Consider the following 20,695-nt stretch of genomic DNA (forward strand, 5'->3'; position numbering starts at 1 on the left):
TGTTCCAACCCCTGCTCAGCAGGGACAACCAGAGAAGGGTGCCCAGGCCCATGTCCATGTGGCTTCTGAAGATCTCTAAGGAAGAGACTCCACAGCTTCTCTGAGTAGCTTCTGCCAATGCTCTGTTTCTTGGTGCTAAGAAGGAACCTCCTGTGCTCCAGTTTGTGCCCACTGGCTCTTATCCTCGCACTGGGCACCCTGAGAAAAGCCTGCCTCCATCCTCTTTGCATCCTCCCCTTAGGATCACTAAGAGAAAAGGTCTTCTGGCTGAACACTTCTAGCTTTTCCCCCTCTGAGGCCCTTCACTGAATTCTCTCCAATATGTCTATGCCTCTTTTGTACCGAGGAACCCAGAACTGGACACAGCACTTCAAGCATGGCCTCAGTGCTGAGTGGTGGGGAATAATCACCTCTCTTGACCAGTTGGCAGTGCCCTATTGCAGCCCAGAGCATCACTCTCCTTTGTGTCAAGGGCACATTGCTCCCTCACAGTCAATTCAATGTCCACCGGGATCACCAGATGGGCCCATGTAAGCTCTCAGCTGTGGTTATCAGTGGGTTCAGCTCAGTAAAGCCTTTATGAAAGGTTAAAATATTACCCTTGAGAACAGTATAGGTGCTTATACTTATATAATATATAATATACTTATATAATTTCTTAAAAATTAAGAGCTAATAGGAACAGGATAAGTTTTAAGAAATTCATTAAGTCTAAATCCTAAATCTAACTGGGGTAATCAAACTAAGGCTTTCAAATAATTCAAGTATCTTTCAGCAGCCACATGACAGGGAGAAGGCACTTTCTCTCTGGTCCATGCAGTGGGAGACTCACAGGAAAAGTGAACTCTGAAGAAGATACACATCTCCCATCTGAGGCAGTTTGAATTCAGTGCACCAGAACAAATACAGCACCCTGGATGCAGCACAAGACCACACACCAGCTCTTTCAGTTTATGAGTACACACACACTGAGTACGCTCTATTAACAAGCAGCAGATCAGGTCAGCTTCTTGCACATAACACAATGTCACCACATGCCAAGGACCACGTGCTTGTTGAGAGCAGTTCCGAGAAAGCAGAAACTGAAGCTGAGTTACTGGTAAAAATGGCAACTGTCCAGAAAGGTCAAAAGCGAGTAGAAGACCGTATTGAAAGAAATAAATCACATTTTCTTCAGCTACTAAAAGTAAGTACGTAATGCATGCTAACAAGAATTTGTAAGAACTTGAGAGAAGCTTTACTCTGCAGTTCTGTAAGAGAGAAATCTGAGAGCTGAATAAACCCTCTGGTTCCATCTCTCTTACTGCAAAGTCAGGTCAAATACAAATGCTTGACAAAACTAGTGATAATCTAGGGGAAGGTGTTCAACTGCATGGTGAGCTCTGAATCACAGCATTTAAATCCTCAAAGTTTAAACACCAAATTCAACAGATGCCCCCCCCCCCCCCCCATATATTGTGGCCATTTAATGTTCTAAGTCAACAAACACACGCTTTTGAAATGCTTCCTTCCACTGTCAATTTCATCACCTGCCTTCTCATTTCCTGAACAAACAGCTCATGTGCAATGAAAGTTCTTTCCTCTGTTTCTCTATTGCTGTTTTCAGACGGAACAAAACAGGAAGGGTGAAACGCTTCAGAAAGACTTGACAAAGTTCTCACTTAGAAAAATTTTGGAAAGTAGATGCATAGCTCTGATAGTTCAGCTATACTTTGTTAGTGGTAGATGGCAATGAATGCCAAGAAAGAGATACCAGGCTTCCAAACAGGCACTGCAACTTTAATGAATTGCTACCTTAAACAAGCATCCCACAGGAAAAATTGTGTTGGCAAAAAAAGGATGCTAACATCCCCTCAGAGCTTATGTCAGATATTCTGGAACCCTTCTGCCATTCAAGTACACTTCAAAGCTGCCCAGCCTGTCCCAGTCTTCATGATGCATATTTTGCATGACTGCTCCCACGATTCAAAGGAACCATTGGTCTTAGTGGTAAAAACGGCTATTTCTTTGCATAAGAACATCCAGTTATCAGAGCATTAGTCCCATTGCCTTCACAAGGCAGTTTTATCAAGGGTGAAATCTAGCTTTTGAACATAAGAATGAGAGGAGATATTATTAGTATTTTTGCATTTACTAAAATTGAAACAGAGAACATCTATGAAGCTTCATAAAACATTCAAAGGACTTGTCCTGCTTTGCTGTGATGATGTAGGGAAAGAAGATTGAATGACACGTTTCACAGGCAAATCTAATATTTTATTTTTCTATCCCAAGACGCTGCAGTACCAACCAGCAAAATAACCAAGCAGACACCAAACCCACCTTACAGCAGATGCTGATCTGTCACCACTAGCATTGTTTAAAAGAGATTACATTGCTCAAGGACAGCCTTTGTATGAAGGAAAAAAAAGACGCACTCTGACAAAGTGGTTAGACACCTTTCAAGCTGTTTTCCTTTCAGAACAACCCGCCCCCACCCCCTGGGTCACTCTGGCCTTATGTTTCTCCTGCCCAAAGATGATAAGCTAGAAAACGTTTTAGAAGAGTGCCAAGTTCAATCATTCTAATTTTAGGGAATCCTGCCTTTCTTCTAACAGTGTTGGAATTTCTCATTCCCAACTGTAAAGTTACTGCTAATGCCACACATGCATTAGCTACCCAGCTTGCATTCACCTCTTCAGAGGCTTGCATCAGAAGCCAAGACACTCCCAGTAATATCCCCTGTGCTGCGCTGAGAGGCAGGTTGGTACTTCTCATGTCTTCTTATCTCTCATTTTTGACACCTGTATGAGGCTGCAGCAGGACAGCCCCTGTGCTCACAGCTGAACAAGTCTCCAACCTAACAGCCCTCCACGCTGGGCTGCTCTGGTGGCTGCTTCCAGAGTGGCCTGCACATACAGGATGTGCTCCCAGCCCACTTCAGCCACATTACGACACACTGCTTTAAACAGACACAGGCAGATAACTTGAACAGGGCTAGGACAAGTGACTTTTTACATGCCTCTCTGCTTATATGTCCAGCATGGCAGTGACACAGAGCTTCAACCTCTGCCACATCACTTTGTGAAGACGTGGGCTATGCTTACAGCTATGGACCTGTCCAACACTGGTTGGAAACCAATGAGGAAACAAAAGGAGTCAAACCACTGGAAAATGAAAGGTAGTGTTTTTGTGAAAGGTTTTTCTGAAATGAAAAAGAAAGGTAAGTCAGCAGAGATGTTTCCATTGACAAGATGGATAGGGGACAGAACATTTCCTTCCATTTCCGATGCCAAAGTGGAGTCAGTCACCATTCTGATAAACTGAGACAGATCTGAGTTTCCTTTGCATGGAACTTTCCAAAACAAATCCAACCTTGTTTCTCCTAAAACAATTTTTTTTGTTGGTTTTGTTTTCCCTTGGCAGATATTACTGTCAGGTACAGAGCCAAAGCATAAAAAAAAAATGGACACCTACTATTTCAAGCCTAAGAAAACTAATCATATTAAGACTTGAAAAGCCTCAATAAGGGAATGCTGAGTCTATTTTAATACTTCAAAAGAAGCAGAGTACTATTTTCAGTGATGAAACCCTCTAAACATCTAAGTTACTATCTACATCATAGATACTGAACTATTTTACATGTCATGTGAAAGTCAAGATTACCAACGACTTCATAAGGAATGAAGCTTCAAAGAAAGCTATTCTGGGTTTACATGCAGTTAATTGCAAGGAATCACATTACTGCAGAAGAGTGAATTGCCAGTCGCACGATGAACAGTGACCAGATGAGGGCTGTTTACCTGGCAGAAATGAAGTACAACATGACAGCTTAAACTGAAGTTTCAGAACTTCTAAGTGGCAGTGACTTTGCTTGGACAAATAGTTGTTATTTCTTCCATTTCACAGAATTACAGAATCACAGAATGACCCGGGTTGGAAGGGACCTCAAGGATCATGTAGTTCCAACCCCCCTGCCTGGCAGGGCCACCAAACATACACATTTACTAGATCAGGTTGCCCAGGGCCCCATCCAACCTGGTCTTGAACACCTCCAAGGACGGGGCATCCACAACCTCCCTGGGCAGCCTGTTCCAGGACCTAACCACTCTCCTAGTGAAGAACTTCCCCCTAACATCCAACCTAAATCTTCCCTCTTTTAACTTAAAGCCATTTCCCCATGTCCTAGGAAAAGGGGAATCATCCCCTTTTCTCACCCACAGTCTCTCATCCATCTTTGCAGGAGTTTCAGATACCTCAAAAAAATAGGACAGCATTTTTCCTCCAAAGAAAACAAAGCCAGTCAAATCTATCTCAGGACACTCCTGACAATGGACATGGACCAAATCCAACTAAAGCAAATTCAGATTAACACTGCTGTCAAGAGCATCACCCAGCTGTAAATGCCAAAGCTCAGAATATGCTAAACATAATCAACTTAAAAAGTGACTAAAAAACCAAACACACAAACATCCTTTTCAGAGTGCAGAAATGCAAAAAGAATCATCTAGAAATGAATTACAGTTTCGCATGTTCAGCTGTACATGAGGTCCTTCCCAGTAACTAGAGTGACTAACCAAAGAAGATATCAATCTTTACTTTTCTTACTGCATCACTTAACTAATAGCTGCCAGTGTTTGACTGTAAGCTCCTTAGAGCACAAACTATTTCTTTGTTCTATATCCAGATGCTATCAAATTCAATTTGATCCAAACGCAACAAGGCTTCTCAAGTTCAAAGCAATATAAATGGAAATTATTGACTAACAAGAGAGTTAAAGGAAAAGAATCTTCTTAATGCACATTACAGCAGAAAGAAGAAAACGAAATTCATCAAATGAATAACATTCCACCCCAACTGAGTCAGTGTAAAGTTTTAATCTTTCCCCTGCACTGTGTATTTTGCCACTTCTCAGAACTGAAAAGGATGACAAATCCATTTTAAAACTTTTTAAAATAGATTTTTGTCTCTGTTAAAAGGGAACTAAGTTTCACAAAAAGGAGGTGAGGGGGTGGGTAGGTGGTTCCATGCAGTGAAAAAATCCTCAGAATGATGCTTAGCTGACTCACTGACACGTGCCCAACAAGAGCACAATGACTGTAACTCAGAGCATGATGCCACTTAACTATGATCATTTAGAAATACCACTGGACTACAGGCTTCCAAAGGTCTAACAATAGTAAAGCTTCCCCTCTCCCCATTAGTAAGCACTGTTAAGGAATAGCATTCATATAAAGAGAATAAAACACCATCCATCTTTCCTTATCCAGAGCTACCAATGTCCTACCAGCACAGAAGCACCTTTCTACACCCAAGGACTTAGTTCAACCACTTCCATAAACAAACTTCCAAGGGATTCTGTGAAGATCAGCTATGATCCCAACTTCAGATCTAAACTGAGACACACGTCATAGAAAACCAGTGAAAGATGGAAACCCTCTTTCATGCTTTTAGCTTCAACACGGATCTCAGCTGAGCTGTACGCAGCTGCTGTACAGTTACATTGTGTCCAGGAGGTTTTCATGAGATGGATGATCTGCAGTATTAAACATGGTGAGTATTTCCAACAGGAACCTAATGTTCTTTGGTATAATTTAGTTTTCCATATCTTAGCAGCCGTGTCTCTTCTTGATATTAAAATAGAGTCAGTGACATAAGAGATGGCCTTCCTTTGGGTTTCTTTAGGCCAGTGCTAGATGGTAGTTCCTACAATAGAATTTAAGAGCAAAAGGTCACAGAAGTGCAGGGCAAAAGGAAAAACCTTGGAAATAGTAACTTAAAGTAGCAGCAGTTCAAACAAGCAGTGATAGCATCTCACTTACACATCATGGTTTATTAAAAAGATTTTGAAAGTCTAATTTAGATTTCCACTGTTTATGCCAGTTTTTTGTTTTTTTCTTTGCTTAATTAAGATAAGTTGATGTATGAACTTCTGGGTTTTTCTGTGTCACTGCTATCCTACCTGTTTGTGGTTTGGGATCTGTCACAGAGTTCTTCTGTTCTATTTTCCGTTGTGGGGTCTCTCTTTATTATTATGTTTTAAGTCATGAACAAACATTTCAAGTAGCCTGTGCAAAGGTTTAGCAAGGACTAATGCTTTTAGTGCCTGACATTCCAGTTTACCTTTCTGAAGCTACTGAGCAACTTTGATTTGGAAGTGCTTCGGGAGTTTCATCCATCTTTTAGTGACAGTCTGAAGTAATGGCACTTAAACAACATAAGCTGGCTTTGTGGTTTAAGCCAGCAGGCATCCCATTGCCACACAGCTGTTCACTGTGGGATGGGGGAGGGAGTCAGAAAAAGGCAGAACTGATGGGCTTAGATAAAAACAGTTCAACAGGACAGAAATGGAAGAGTAAGCAACAGTGCTAACAATTGTATATACAAAATAAGAGGTGCAGTTGCTTAACACACTGTGACATTCCAGACCTTGTCAAGTTACCCAGCTCTTACTTCTTGGACATATCTCCTGTTTCCCTATCCATTTCTATCCATTAAAGTGTCTGTTCCCCACAGGATTTCTTTAGGTGATTTGAAGTACTGAGTCTTCCACGAAAGCAGCAACGGAAGAGATACAAGCATAATCAAGTGACAATGTACCTGCGATTTACAGCCCTCAGAAATCAACTTGATATTCCTGTTGAATGCAAGTCAGGCAACTGCTCATATGCTTTACAACACATACGCAACTTGCATAAAAAGAGCTTTTGCCAAAGGTGAAGACAGAATGCAAGTCTTCCAGAGGTCAAAGCCAATCCTCAAGCAAGGAAGTAATAGCAACAAGTAGCAACAACATCACAACATGACCAGAATACATTCGATGTTCTCCCTCAGGGGCCTATGCAGAAGATATTAAATACATTCAAAGAAAGTATATGCCATGGCTGGGATAACAGAGTTCTGTTATTACAGTCTGAGTATGGTTACAAGGTTGCTTTGTGCTGCACAGCCAGGACAATGAAGCCTCAATAATTCCTTGGGAGTTCTTTGAGATGCTCCAGAGAATAAAACAAATAAAGGAAAGCTAGTATTCATTCAATTCAAGCCCAAGGAATCTTGAATGGACAAAGAACCTCCACCCTCCCTTCCATCTAGACTACTCACATAGTGGGAATGTGTTCTACCACAAAATGGTTCAACGGAGCCATCACTAATTAATTAGCTAGTTAAGCAAAGTAATAACAGCATGGTGCGGGTTTTGAAAAGATATCTTCCTGTCTGGGAGGCCAGGGGCAGACTGAAGGCAAACACAAACACCCAGACAGACGGCTGCAATGCTTGTGAGCTCCAGTAAAATCTGTTTTCATCAGTTCTTAATCAGTTTCTAATAGCATGTCATTGTTTAGTTTTATGTAGAAAATTGCACCCGCCACCGAGATAACATTAGCTTAACTACCAAGATAATATTAGCGTAAAGCAATTCAACACCTGTATCCCTGCCACAGTCGCTAACTACACCTGGAAGTATCGCATTACACTTCATAGTTCCTCGAAGGGCACTCACATGTGTATTTTGAAGTCTAGCACATAGCAGTAGAATAAAACACTAATTTCCAGTCTTCATTATGCAGATTAATCTAGGTAGCAACAGCAAAGGTGTCAGCGACACAACTCAATGACAAACATGTGTCCTGAATTAGGCATTGAGAAGCTTCCATTTCCTTGGGTGTATACGATGGCTGACATTTATAGTCCAACACAGAACTGAGATGTCAGAAGGAAAATCAAATGTATCATTTTAGATCATATTAAGCTTTTGTTTCTTATGTCCAGATTGTCTGCTACACACATGCAATATGGAATTATGATCAGGTAACTCTAGGAACGCTATTAACTTCATAAATTTCAGACTGCAACTGAATGGCCTTTTGGACATTTCAATACTGTTTAAAAGCACCGACTGTAGAATAACCAAGATGTTTACCTACCCAAACCACCTAACCAAGACAAACACACAAGTATTCAGTAATAAAAGCCACTTGCCCCACACCACGAGTTCTGTGCCAATACTTCATATATAAGGAGACTGACTGTTTGCAAATGCTGATAAGTATAATTAACCTTCACAACCCTGTCTCTGGCCTTGAACATTGAAGCTGAATTCATCTCGAAAACCAATTAAAATGCTAAGTAGTCTATATGCTTTGGAGCTAGAAAATGGCACACTGCATTCAATAAAAGTATGAAAAGTACAATTGTCTCCTTAGCATCAAGGAGTTGTTGGTTAAGTGAAGTCTTAACTACATCATGCTTTTAAATAATTGAAGAACTCTTCAAATCTCCCTTAAAACCCTGAAACATTTAAGATTTATGCAGGGATACAGATCTCCAATCTCAACAAAACTGAAAGTTTAACAAAAACAAAAACCAAAAACCAGGCAAAGAAACAAAGGAAAGGGTTAAGTGTGTCACAAGGTTTGATGCTGCCTTTCTGTGCTTATCTGTAAGGACAGACATCAGCTGTATCAATAAGGGCCAAAGGCTCATCCTCCCTCACAGAGCACACTCTGCATTTCATTCTGCCTTTAAGTTCATTCTCCCCCAGCAGGGTGTCCTTACACATTCTGCCCTGCAGATCAAATCCTGACAAGGAAAGACACTTAAGATTTATGTTGCTGAAATGGCCTTTCTAGGGCTGACAGTTTTAAATGAGCAGAACAGCATGGCAAGCAAATGGATCCTGGAATTTTCATTTTTCTGACACTTCTTTCCTGAATGAAAAGCATGGCAAATATTGGGCTACAATGCTTCATTGCAAAGTAAGGCTTTGGACAGACCTCGCAGCCAAGTAAAAGCTGAATACATATTGAGAGCCTTATAGAAACATATTTTTAAAAACCAGACATTTCAGAATAGTAGAGTCTCCTTAGAGATCACTTCTGCAATCCATCTAGCTTTAAGACAACAGAAACATCCCCAAATGACACGCAGTCATCCATTCTCAAGAATATTTCTGAATGTGGTAGCACTCCAGTTTAGCCATGTATGAAATTCTGCTCATTTAATATGTGCTCTTTGGTATAGGAGGCTGCCACATCATGACAACAAAGGTAAAATCTGTATATCTTTATAGTTGATTATTACATCTATTCCTTCTCATTAATCATTATTGTTATTCGCTCTGTTACTACTTAAATTCACGGTGGTTGTTGTTTTTCCAGTTAAAACAGAAGGTAGATGCATAACTTCCTTGGCAGAAGGAAAAGTAGGTAAGATGATTACTAATTCTGCAATGAACCTGAGCTGCTTATCACCATTTAAAAGTTACTACTCCGTTCTACCATCAGAATATTGTTTCCAGTGATCTATGTGTGTCTTTAAGTAGTGTTCAATGCTGTCACGTTAAACCTTGACAGCTAATGTACATAGCTACACTGTAGATGGCAGCGTTTTATATAACTCACCACTTTACCTTGAGTTAAATTGTGCAATGTAAAGGATATAAGTTGACTCTGGCCCATCGGCCACCTACTTGTTATGCAGAGCCTCCCAGAAGCAGTTGCTTTCTCCAGGTGACTTCACACACCTCACAACACAGACAGCATGAGCTTCACAAAAGCAAACTGTCACTGGAAGCAAAGAGCAGTTCAGTCCAAAAATCAAAAAAAAACAACACGACAAAAAGAAACAAGCAAAGAAACAAGTCACTCTTTCCTTCCTTCCTTCCCTCTCTCCAAGACTTCATAAAGAGACAAATTTAACCATCACCTCAACGAAGACTCTGAGCTATATTCAGAGATTCATCTCATGAGTGGAGAGGTTGCTTCTACAACACTTCCCCCAGCATCTTAAAGAATTATGAACTACAACAGATGCTACTCATCCTCAGAGAGACAACCTAAGTATAACAAGTCTGAATTTAAGACAGAAATATCCACTAAGGCAACAGTTTACATTTCATTCGCCCACAAGAATCTAACATTTTTTTATTATTTTTTTTAATCTCATGAAATTACATTGACTGTTAGTGCTGGAATTGTAAGCATTACTTTTGAAACCCTCCAAAATGCCTACAGTGAATAACAGTTGGGATTTGCGTGCCACGCCTCAGATGTTTCAGCTATCACTTCTGGGCACTGTACATTGGGAGTGATGTCAGTTCTCTGTCACTAGAGCTTCCTTTTCCTCTGCCGTGACTACCAGCACCAACGCTTTTGTACATAATGTTTGTACAAAAGGTCAGCAGCCAGACAACAACACTCAGATTTAAAAAGAATAAAAAACTCAGCCTGTAATCCATAGTTCTCAAGTATAACCACCGAGTTACCCTTTAGACTATCAACTACAGATGCAGCAAAGCCTTCCTGAAGTTTAAAACTAGAAGCAAAACTGAAAGACTCAAAGTTTCAGGAAGCAATAAGCCTCCCATGCCTACTCAGCAGTACCCAGCAATCAATGTTACAGACAAGTCACTGGTCTTTTGCTAAAATCAGAACGAGACACTCAGAAGTTTAATTTTTCAGCTGGATCTTCAGTAACCTAATGAGGAAATGTTCAGGCTGGAGAAGGGGAGGCTCAGGGGAGACCTCATTGCTCTCTCTAACTTCCTGAAGCGAGGTTGCAGTGAGATGGGAGTCGGCCTCTTCTCTCGTGTCATTAGTGATAGGACTAGAGGGAATGGTTTCAAGCTACGTCAGGGGAGATTCAGGCTGGACATTAGGAAATATTACTTCTCAGAAAGGGTGGCCAGGCACTGGAATGGGCGGCCCAGGGAAGTGGTTGAGTCACCGACCTTGGGATTGTTCAAGGAACAACTGGATGTTGTGTTGAGGGACATGGTTTAGTGGGAGCTATTGGTAATAGGTAAACGGTTGGACTGGATGATCTTTTAGGTCTTTTCCAACCCTGGTAATTCTATGATTCAAATCACTGTTGCTTGCTCTGCTGATGAACTTGCAATTAAGTATTCACAGCATGAGAATTTCTGAGATGATACAAATTTCACAGATCTAAAGAATTCTGTGCATATACTAAGAGAAAGGAAGATTCTGAAATTTATTACATGGAACAATTAAGGAACAGAGTTAAAAAGATATGCCAAAACCTGAAAAAAGTACTGAACTTGAATTCAAAAACACATGAAGCAGCACAATTTGTAACCTGAGAGCTGAAATGCTGGCAGTCCCCAAATGAGAGCTCCTCTACAAATGAGGAACAAACCAACCAACCTCACACACCACAAGCCTCACTGCCTTACACTTCCTTCTTTGTATAAAATAAAAGCATGTGCTCCTGTTTCAACCTGAGAACCAGATGGAGCTGATGACAGGTGTGCCTGTATGCTCAGATCTATTTTCATCAGTTCTCTAATTTTATACAGCATCTTATTGCTTTTCATTCTGATTTTTTTTCAACCTTGCTTGGCAAGCAACAGATTGCTATGTGGAGCTCTTCAGTGAGGCTCTCTTTTTTAATGATAAGAGAATCCTTTTTTAAAGAAAAACATTATTTCTAGTTGATGATTTCGAAGATCAGTCTAAACCTCTTCCACAGTAGCTCTGTGAGTTATTCAAATAAATAGAAACTGCACTTTGCTTTGAAATATCATACACCTGAAACCTGTTTATTCCCCTGAAGAGTTTCTACTAGTGGCACTGTAACGTAGTTGTTTGTGCTAAGATTTATCCACTCTTATCACAGCAGCACAGTCAGGGCAGGTCTGTACGAATCCTATCTCAAATCACAGTACCATCTTTACATACACCAAGCAGCACATCCTCATTGGAAGGTATGCCTGGAGTCCCAAATTTAACTTACAAACATGCTTCAAGTGATACCGGCTTTTCTCCACAACCATAAAGACTGCATTTTTCTTACTGATGAGATATTCATTTCATCACAGAAGAAACATCACAAAAACCGTAATTCCTGTACAGGAGAAATGTACTGCTTCACGAGTCTTTCAGCCTCTAATAGATCAAAGTGGTCAATCTAGTAACATTACAGCATAAATCTTGAAGCCAGAATTACTGCCTTTAAAATTACAACTTTGTGCATATTGTGCAAACTCAATTTAGATTTTTAAAGAGACACAAATCAAAGCAAAGAATTATCTGCGAAGTCTTCAATTTGAATCACAGAGGTTATACAAATTTGCTCTTCTTACCCACACAAAAGCTTCCTTTTTCCAAAGGAAGCTGCAAATAATATGAAGGACTTCAGGTGCAGCCTGCCCATACTGCTGTGCTTATTGAAAGGCAACAGCTTTGAACAGATGACTGTCCGTTCACGGAAAGGAATCTGTTTCTGATACATTACCAGTACTGCTCCTTTACACATGTAAATATACACACTCCTACATGCAGACTATGTTCTACAAGTTTAGCAAGTCCTTGCAGTGAAGCAGATGCTTCACAGGCACTGCCTGTTTCAGAGGCAGATAGCACATACCACTGTCTCCGCCTTAGAAAAATCAAAAACACAACAAAACCCACCCTCCCCCCAAACCAGTAGCCATCCACAGTGTCTGAGCTACCCAAAGGGAATACAAGGTTCTAAAACTATATAATTCTGAGAATAGTTAAGTCCATGATTAGTCATATGGTGCCCAGAGAAGCAAGAGATGAGACGGAAATCTCCCTGCAGCCATTTAACCACACTCTGTGTAGGAGACTGAGGCCGAAGAAAGATGAGAAGTAATGATGGAAATCAGAGCACGCAGTTTAGATGAAACTGCAGGTGAGAGTAGACAGTACATACACCACAGGAATAGCCAGCAATCCCAGATGTCCCTTCCTAAATAAAACTAACACGCAGAAGGCACTCAGCATCCTACTCAGGCAGCAGGAAAGGAGAAGCAAAACAGACATCTCAATTCAGGCAGAGGGTTGTCCACCAGGTGTATGTGCAGCCACTGTATCAAGTGCAAGTCTTCACTGACAAATGCCATTCCTCCATTAGTGACATGCATACTAGATCCACCTCCAATATTCCACGTATCACAATAACAGGTTGTAACACAAGTGACAGAAACTTCATTCTTCACAAATTTTATTCATCTTTCCAGTAAAGACTTCCCAATACTTTATTTTCACCAAGAAACCTAAGCAACATGAATAACAACTATTATTTTAGCCAGACTCCCAAAATTGCCTTAACTGTGTTTTATTTGCTTGGGGGGGGAGGAGGGAGGGGTTGTTTTTCTCCCACAGAATTGCAGAACTGTGGGGTTGGAAGGGATTTCTGGAGATCATCTAATCCAACCCCCTGCTATGGCAGGTTCCCCACAGTAGGTTCGAAAAGAAAATGCCTAGGCAAGCTTTGAGTATCTCCAGAGAAGACAGCACCACAACTTCACTGGATTTTTCTCATGATGTGATGGAACTTCTGCGTTCCAGGGTTTAGGACCTGTTGCCTCCTTTCCTGTTGCTGAGCACCACTGAAAAGAGCCTGGCCCCATTCTCCAGGTATCCATTCTTCAGATATTTGCAACTGTTGATGAGAGGGGAGGATAATTTCCCTTAACCCGCTGATCACACTCTTTTTAATGGACCACAGGATACCATTGGCCTTCTTGGCTCTAAGAGCACACACTGCTGGCTCATGGCAAACCTGTTGTCTACTAGGACACCCAACTCCTTCTCTGCAAAGCTCTTTTCCAGCAGGTCAGACCCAACCTCTACCGATACATGCATTTACTTTTCCCCAGATGTAGGTAGGACACTATATTTTGCCCTAATGAAACTTCATCGGCTTCCTCTCCGGCCAGTCCAGGTCTCCTGACTGACAGCACAGCCTTCCGGTCAGTCACCCTTCCTTTGCTGAGAGCCCCTTCTACGAGCCTGGAGGCACGCTGCTATGCTCTATACAAGGGGCAAAAGCACAAAGTGAAGCCAGAAAGTAAATGAGTTGCCTCTATTCCATGATATATGTGAGAGTGGAAATGAGTAGAAAGTAAAACAACTAGCAATCAGAGCCAGGCCCCAGTGCATATATCATGTGTTAGTCATGGCATGACAATGTATTTATTTCAACCAGTATCTTTTTTCTGTATTATTAGTATGCATCCCCAATAGCTGATTACACTATTCCAAACATTTATCTAAACCATCTCCGCTCTCAGCAGAGCACAGATAAACTAGCTCTTATGATGGCTTCCCACTGGAAAAGCACAGAGAGAAACATCACAAGAGCTCTTGACAATGCAAAAAGAAACTTACATTGAAGGCCTTACAATGGAGCTCTTATCGGACAAAGGTAATGTCACATGAGGAGGGAGACTGGTGATCTTCTAGGCCACATTAAATATTTGCCTTTAGGCCTCACGCACTCAGAGCAGTCCTTCAACAACAAACAATGGTAAACCCATTCCCCTGGTACAACACAGCACTGCAGTTTTGACCCCCCACAGCTACAAAACAAAGACCTGTAGTTTATCTGGCCCAAATGTTTCCATGTCTACACAATATCCTAGCCGTGCTTCCCATGTTTAAGTACTGTGTTTGCTTTACAAAGGGTAATGGTTTGCAGGCCATGCTGAAAGAAGAGCAGCATTGCTCTGCTCTCTGCAGGACATCCCACACACAGAACAGACCTGCTGCCCAGCTACCCACCACACAGCAGCCCTTCAGGGCTCCAGCAGTGCGATGTGTCAGCTCTGTGGCTCAGTAAGGGGACCAGTCCTACAGCACTGATATCACTGCAGATGGTGCACCATGCAGAGCTCTCTAATTGCTGCTTGTCCCAAATTGATCAGAGACCTGCAAGCAGCTATTTGCACTGGACAGAGCTTAACATGCAGGAATAATGAGAAAAATATGCTATTTAGCACTGCAACTGTCTTCTATCCATCACTGAATCTCCATTCTGAGTGATCTTCCCCATTACTTCACAGCTGGAAGAGGGAAGCTGAGCTCTCAAGTGAACGTTTCTTAATTCAGCACCACTTGATGAGTATCTAGTCACACACGGCATCATCACGTACTTCTGTAAACTTGCAAAGACTGCAAGAATGTACAATCTGAGCATATTAACCTAAAAAAAGCAAGAAAGAATCCTCAGATCACTGCCTGAACAAATGCTTTGCCCAGGAGAATGCCCACTTTGCTGGTAGAAGTATCTGGATTACTACATGTCATAACAGTAATGAGAAAAAATATTCCACAGAAAACCTCATGCAGAGGAACCTGCTGTGTACCTGCCAAAAAGTGTTCATGTCTCTTACAGTGAATCATATTTCTCCTTCAGGATGCTGCCAAGAACCTTCAATAATTCATGAATTAGACAGCAGCTGAACCTACATTCACTGCCCTTCACAGAATCACAGAATTGTAGGGGTTGGAAGGGACCTCTAGAGATCATCGAGTCCAACCCCCTGCCAAAGCAGGCTCCCTACACCACACCACACAGGTAGGCGTCCAGGTGGGTCTTGAATATCTCCAGAGAAGGAGACTCCACCACCTCCTAGCTTTAAGTAACATGCTGTTTGCCTTAACTCTCCAATTCATCTATATCAGTTAAGAATATCCTTCTGAGGAAAATATGCCAGTTGCTGAGAAGAGGCAATCCATAGGTATTTATAGGAAATCCCAGTGTTGGAATCATAGTTCTTCCATTCATCATTTGAGGAGTCAAGTAAATCATCCATGAGTATTGTTACTTTTGCAGGGGGGAAGAGGGGAAACATACTGCAGAACTTAAAGTTATTGCTAAGGAAAGACAAATAAAGACCAACCCCAATCAAGTATCCTCTTCAGTACACTGGGCACCAGCTTAATATCAGCTTCAAGCCAGCGTGCATTAAAACCAGCTTATCTTCTGATGCACAGTTCCTTCAAGCAAACACACTTCCTTAAGTTGTATAATAATACTTTTATTAAAGAAAAAAATAAATAGATTCATGAGTTTAAATGAGGAGTAACACACAGCTGCCCTCTGAATTCCAAGTCTCTTAAAAAACAATCAGCTGGTCTTCAGAATAGCACGACTTCTGTTCGCAGGCAAAGAAAAGGTAACAGAAAGAAACAAGCTGCCTTCCCCTGCCTCAACTGAACAGTCATATCAACATCTTCTGCATTACTTCAATACAAATGCTGGGTGACAAGATTACAGCACTGGAAAATACATGAACGTAGAGATAGTGCGTGAATGTACTCAAGCCTAGATGCTGTGAGAACATAAAATGAGATACGGTGCAGGGAAACGGTCGAATTAAAAATAAAGAGAGGAAGGTCAGCTACACGCATTTCAGTTCTGTGTCAAAGTCACCGCAAATTCAGGAGCTTTCAAAGAGACAGATGGAACATTTTCACTGGACAATCAATGCTGCACACTGAGGGAAAAGGCAAACCAAGATAAAGCTCACATCTACCACTAACAGTGTGAAGAAAATGAGGCTTATTTCTTCATCCTGTACCAGAAGTCCATGTTACTTCCTCAGAACGAAAATCTCACTTTCCAAATGCCACTTACCATCTGTCAAACACTTCTAGTTCTCTAGGCTTTTTTTTATGCTACCATATACATTACATCTGCAACAGATTTCCCTGTTGTAGAGTACAGATGGAATAAGATTGTTTTATAACAAACACGGCAAAATACTGCAGAATTCAAACTGTGTACAATCCAGAACAAGCTACTCTAAGCAGAACGCTTCTGACTAACGTGTCTGCTGTTAATCAGCACCCTATTGCAAGAACTGTTTCCTGAACATCCCTCAGTTTATAAGGTTCAGTGCTGCACATATACCTTCCTCTTAGAGGTGAAGGTCAGTCCTTGAAACACCTTCAAGTCTACAGTATGAAATGACCATATAATGAATTATCAGAGACAAACTACTGGAAATATATGCAACTTGCTATTACCATGAGTTGGCCAAGTGCTTCCTTTAGATAAAGCCACAAGCAGCTGCTTCTACAGAGTTTAAATTGATTGACTTTTTAGGTAGAGAATCCATCTCCTTGACCAGAAATTGATTTATAGAAAACATCTCTGAAATGATGCAGATTGTTTAAGTCAGGGCTCAAAAGCAAGTGTACGAAGTAACGACATCTTTTCCCTTTAATTCCAAAGATTGTGAAAACAAATACTAATTTTTCATAGGAAATAACCTTTCTTGTACTGTCTGATTGCAATTAGACCTTCTGACATCTGAAAAACCTGTAAAAGCCACACTAGCCTCAATATCTGCTCATACCTTTTCAAGGAAAGCAAGAGGCCCTTCAAGTGGCTCCAGCTGTAAGCCCTTCACTCTGCATTAGTGGAAGAGCTGTAGCAGCAGAGGGAAGGAAGGAAATGAACCTACTGGCAGTAAACAGAGGTTATCAACATTATCCAAAACACAAGAGCAAAAGAAATCACTCGAGCAAATCCAGATGCAGCCCTCTGAAAGGAAACAAAGCCTTCAGGAAAAATCTTCCTTATCCCTCGGACTCTAAAAGACAGACTGCTGACACACACAACAAACAACTATGTGTTGTTAACTATTACTACTATTGACTGTAACTATCTCTACATGCCTTGTTATAAAAGTTAACTAGAAAGGCAGCCTAACAAAATAGAGAAGTTTTACTAATTCAATAACAGCATGAGCATAGAATAAAGGAAGGGGGCCCATTTGGAATAGTTAACTATATGATGTCATGTGTTCCCCGTATCAAGTTTATTTTCTGTTCCAAAACAAAAGCCCACGAGACTAACATGAGAAATGATTTGGCAGATAGCCTGACATGACAGAGATTTCATAGCACATGGGGGACGAGGGAGAAACCCCCTCTGAAAGTTACACAAGAGGTGTCAGAGAACAGTTGTGTGTAACGCAATAGGGAGGCAGGTGGTGGGACAGCCACCGGGGAAGAGAGCCAAACCAGCAGCACAGTTGATTAAATGTTGGCAAAGTGCTCCACACAAAGATTTACCAGAGGGAGAGGGAGCTGGAGCACAGCTCCATAGGGCACAAGCATGCATCGGTTCTTGTACTGGGTGGCAGCATGAGCATTTCCTTCAATGAATGATAACAGACAAAATAAAAAGCTGGATGCTTACACGTACTGCATTCCTTCATGCTTTTATCCATCAGTTCAACACAATATTTATCGCCTCCAAAACACAGCAATCCTAACACTTCAAATTTCTACTAATTCCAGCACTTCGGCTCCATTAGGAGTAAACCCCTGAGGTAATACGGTAAGATACAATGAAAAACAACAAGCATATCAGCCTGCCTTTCCCCCCGGTTCACTTCCCAGTAAGAAGTACACAAGCCCAATAGTTTTTCCCTCAGCCTCAGTAAATTGTTCCTTACACAGTAAAAGTTAACAAGTTCAAACAAACATTGATGACAATTCAAGCACAGAACACAAAGTACACACAGAAGTTCAGTGCTGTGCATGGACACGAGAGCTGCACAGTCATTTTCTGAGTTCATTGTACAGTAATTTGACAGGAAAGCGTGTTTAAACAAGGCCCTTTCCCTTAACCAGAGGAAAAGATAAACATATATCGCTTGTTGTATTCTAAGTTACACCTCTTTCAGCAGCTCACTATACTTACAGCACCCACACAACTCCCCAGCAACAGTTAAACCAGCACCCACAACTGAGCAGCTTGGTGCTTTGGTTTTAACAGGCTGTTAAGTTAGCGCTCAGAAAGGAGCTCTAAGAAAGTTGTTTGCTCACAAAGCAAACTGCTTCAAAGCTCAGGAGCTGTGATGCAAAACCAACACGAGACCCAAGCAGCAAACAGCCTCAGCAGCTGGCAGGGAACTCTGAAATGGAGCAGAATGGAGGTACCAGGTGTCAGCAGCACCAGGCGCTCTGTAAGGCAGATGTGTCCGGAGCTGCGCTCTGTGCCCAGTCCCACCTCTGACATCAGCCGTGAGCTTCAATTCAGTACCCACGGCTCTTACCACAATTTCCACCGTCAGGTAAACACCGAAAGAACACCAGCAGCGACCCAACTGCGTACCGGCGATCGATAGATCCGTATTGCCCGCACTTCGGATTAAATGACTGAAGTTAGGAAAACTTCCAGGTGCACCCTGTGGGGCACCCTGTGGTGGGGCACCCTGCGGGACCCGCAGCCCGGCGGCAGCCGCCACCCCCGGCCGAGCGGGCGGCACCGCGGTGCCACGCAGGCAGCCCCACCGCCCGCCGACGGCCCCTCCGCCGCGCAGCCCCGGCGGAGCGCTGCCTCACCTTGTCCCCAGAGCCGGGTCCGGACGGGAGACACGGCTCGGCCCAGCCGGGAGCGGGAGAGGCACCGGGACCCCTCCCCGCCCCCGCGCCGTCCCCGCCCCTCTCGCTCCGCTGCAGCCCCGCCCTGTCGCCGCTTGATCCGCTCATCCGCAGCCGCCGCCACGGCGAGAGCGCAGGCGCCGCCTTGTCATGAGGGTGTCGGTGGTGGCTCGGGGCGGGGGGTGGGAGCTGCTCGTCACCATGGGGACGGGAGGGAAATGGCCGCTAACGGGGAGAGGATGGAGCGTTTTGGGGCAGCGGGGGTTGGAAGGGAGCTCTGGAGATGATCGAGTCCTTGCTCAAGTGGATCCCCTGCAGTCGCATGGCGAGGCCTCCCATAGCCTATACTAGGCTCTCCATACTAGGAGAGTGGTTAGGCCCTGGAACAGGCTGCCCAGGGAGGTTGTGGATGCCCCGTCCTTGGAGGTGTTCAAGACCAGGTTGGACGGGGCCCTGGGCAACCTGATCTAGTAAAGGTGTATGTTTGGTGGCCCTGCCAGGCAGGGGGGTTGGAACTACATGATCCTTGAGGTCCCTTCCAACCCGGGTCATTCTGTGATAGCAGGAGTCTCCACAGTCTCTCTGGGCAGCCTGTTCCACTGCTCCATCACCCTCACGGTGAAGGAGTTCTTCATGTGGAATTTCCTGAGTTCAATGTCCTCTCATAGCAGTTTTAGCCATGTATGTGTTGGTAATAAAAACCCACAGCACATAGATCACGTTGTCATGTTTAAAATAAAACAAATGCACACCCCAGGTTTTCATCGCCTGCCAGTTGCTATAACTGGGAGCGGCTGCAAACTGCTGAGTAACTTTGGAAATGCTGAGCATCCTCTTTCCACTTATGTCAAGAGGGATGGCTGTCAGTACAGACAGAAGACATGTGGTGCCTCCAGTGCTGCCCAGCTGACCAGTGGCACAGAAACTGCCAAAGGATGAATGCTTCCAGCCCTGAAAGTACAACTTCAGCTCCATCTATTTTTCAGTGTTATTACGTGTCAGTGTCTCCAGGAGCCCATTATCTCCGGCCGATGTTCCACTCACGGTCTTTTCATTCTGTTCCTCAAATAGGCAGAGTTAATTAAAAGGCTGAGTATCCTTCCAGCAGCTCTTCTTTTTCTTTCAGATACATCTGTAGCAATATCTCCAGCTGCAGAAGGTTGCTTTTCCCCTCAGTTTTAGGTACAAAATGCCAAAGAGAAAAAACAAACAAACAAAACAACAACAAAGTGCCTGAAATCTCACAGAACAACCATGGGCAAGTCACGGTGTCGGATGTGTGAGGAACATGACACCGGGCAGTCATGGCAGCTAGGAACTGCTATGTGTAGCAAGCATACCAGCTGAATCCATGCTGCACTCTTTGCCTCTCCTGGAGGTCACCAGTAAACTCCTCTTACTCATCTCTTAGAGTGCCTTCTTAGCATTACACGTCTTGTATTTCAATCTGCACTAGGAGGGGAGGCTGACAGCATGCCAAAACAACAATCCTTTATGGAGAAGCCCAGTTCTCTGATCACATGGTGTCAGCTGAATTGAGTAAA

At 42.8% G+C, this 20,695-nt stretch overlaps 1 protein-coding gene across 8 annotated transcripts in view; it reads right to left on the reverse strand.

The window, feature by feature from the left end:
* Nucleotides 1-19,217, reverse strand: part of OSBPL8 (oxysterol binding protein like 8) — a 73,181-nt gene extending 53,964 nt beyond the window's left edge. For 6 of the 8 annotated variants that reach the window (XM_085537207.1, XM_085537213.1, XM_085537200.1 and 3 more), the window contains exon 1: nucleotides 19,113-19,217. The gene's annotated coding sequence lies outside the window, so the exon portion shown is untranslated. Of the gene's footprint in view, nucleotides 1-18,882 lie in introns of all 8 variants that reach the window. The other 2 variants (XM_085537185.1, XM_085537218.1) reach the window with 2 other exon arrangements.
* Nucleotides 19,218-20,695: the final 1,478 nt, after the last annotated feature.

The sequence above is a fragment of the Coturnix japonica genome, chromosome 1 (genome assembly GCF_054131305.1).
Source record: "Coturnix japonica strain WE chromosome 1, WE-NBRP24, whole genome shotgun sequence".
Classification (NCBI taxonomy): Eukaryota; Metazoa; Chordata; class Aves; order Galliformes; family Phasianidae; genus Coturnix; species Coturnix japonica.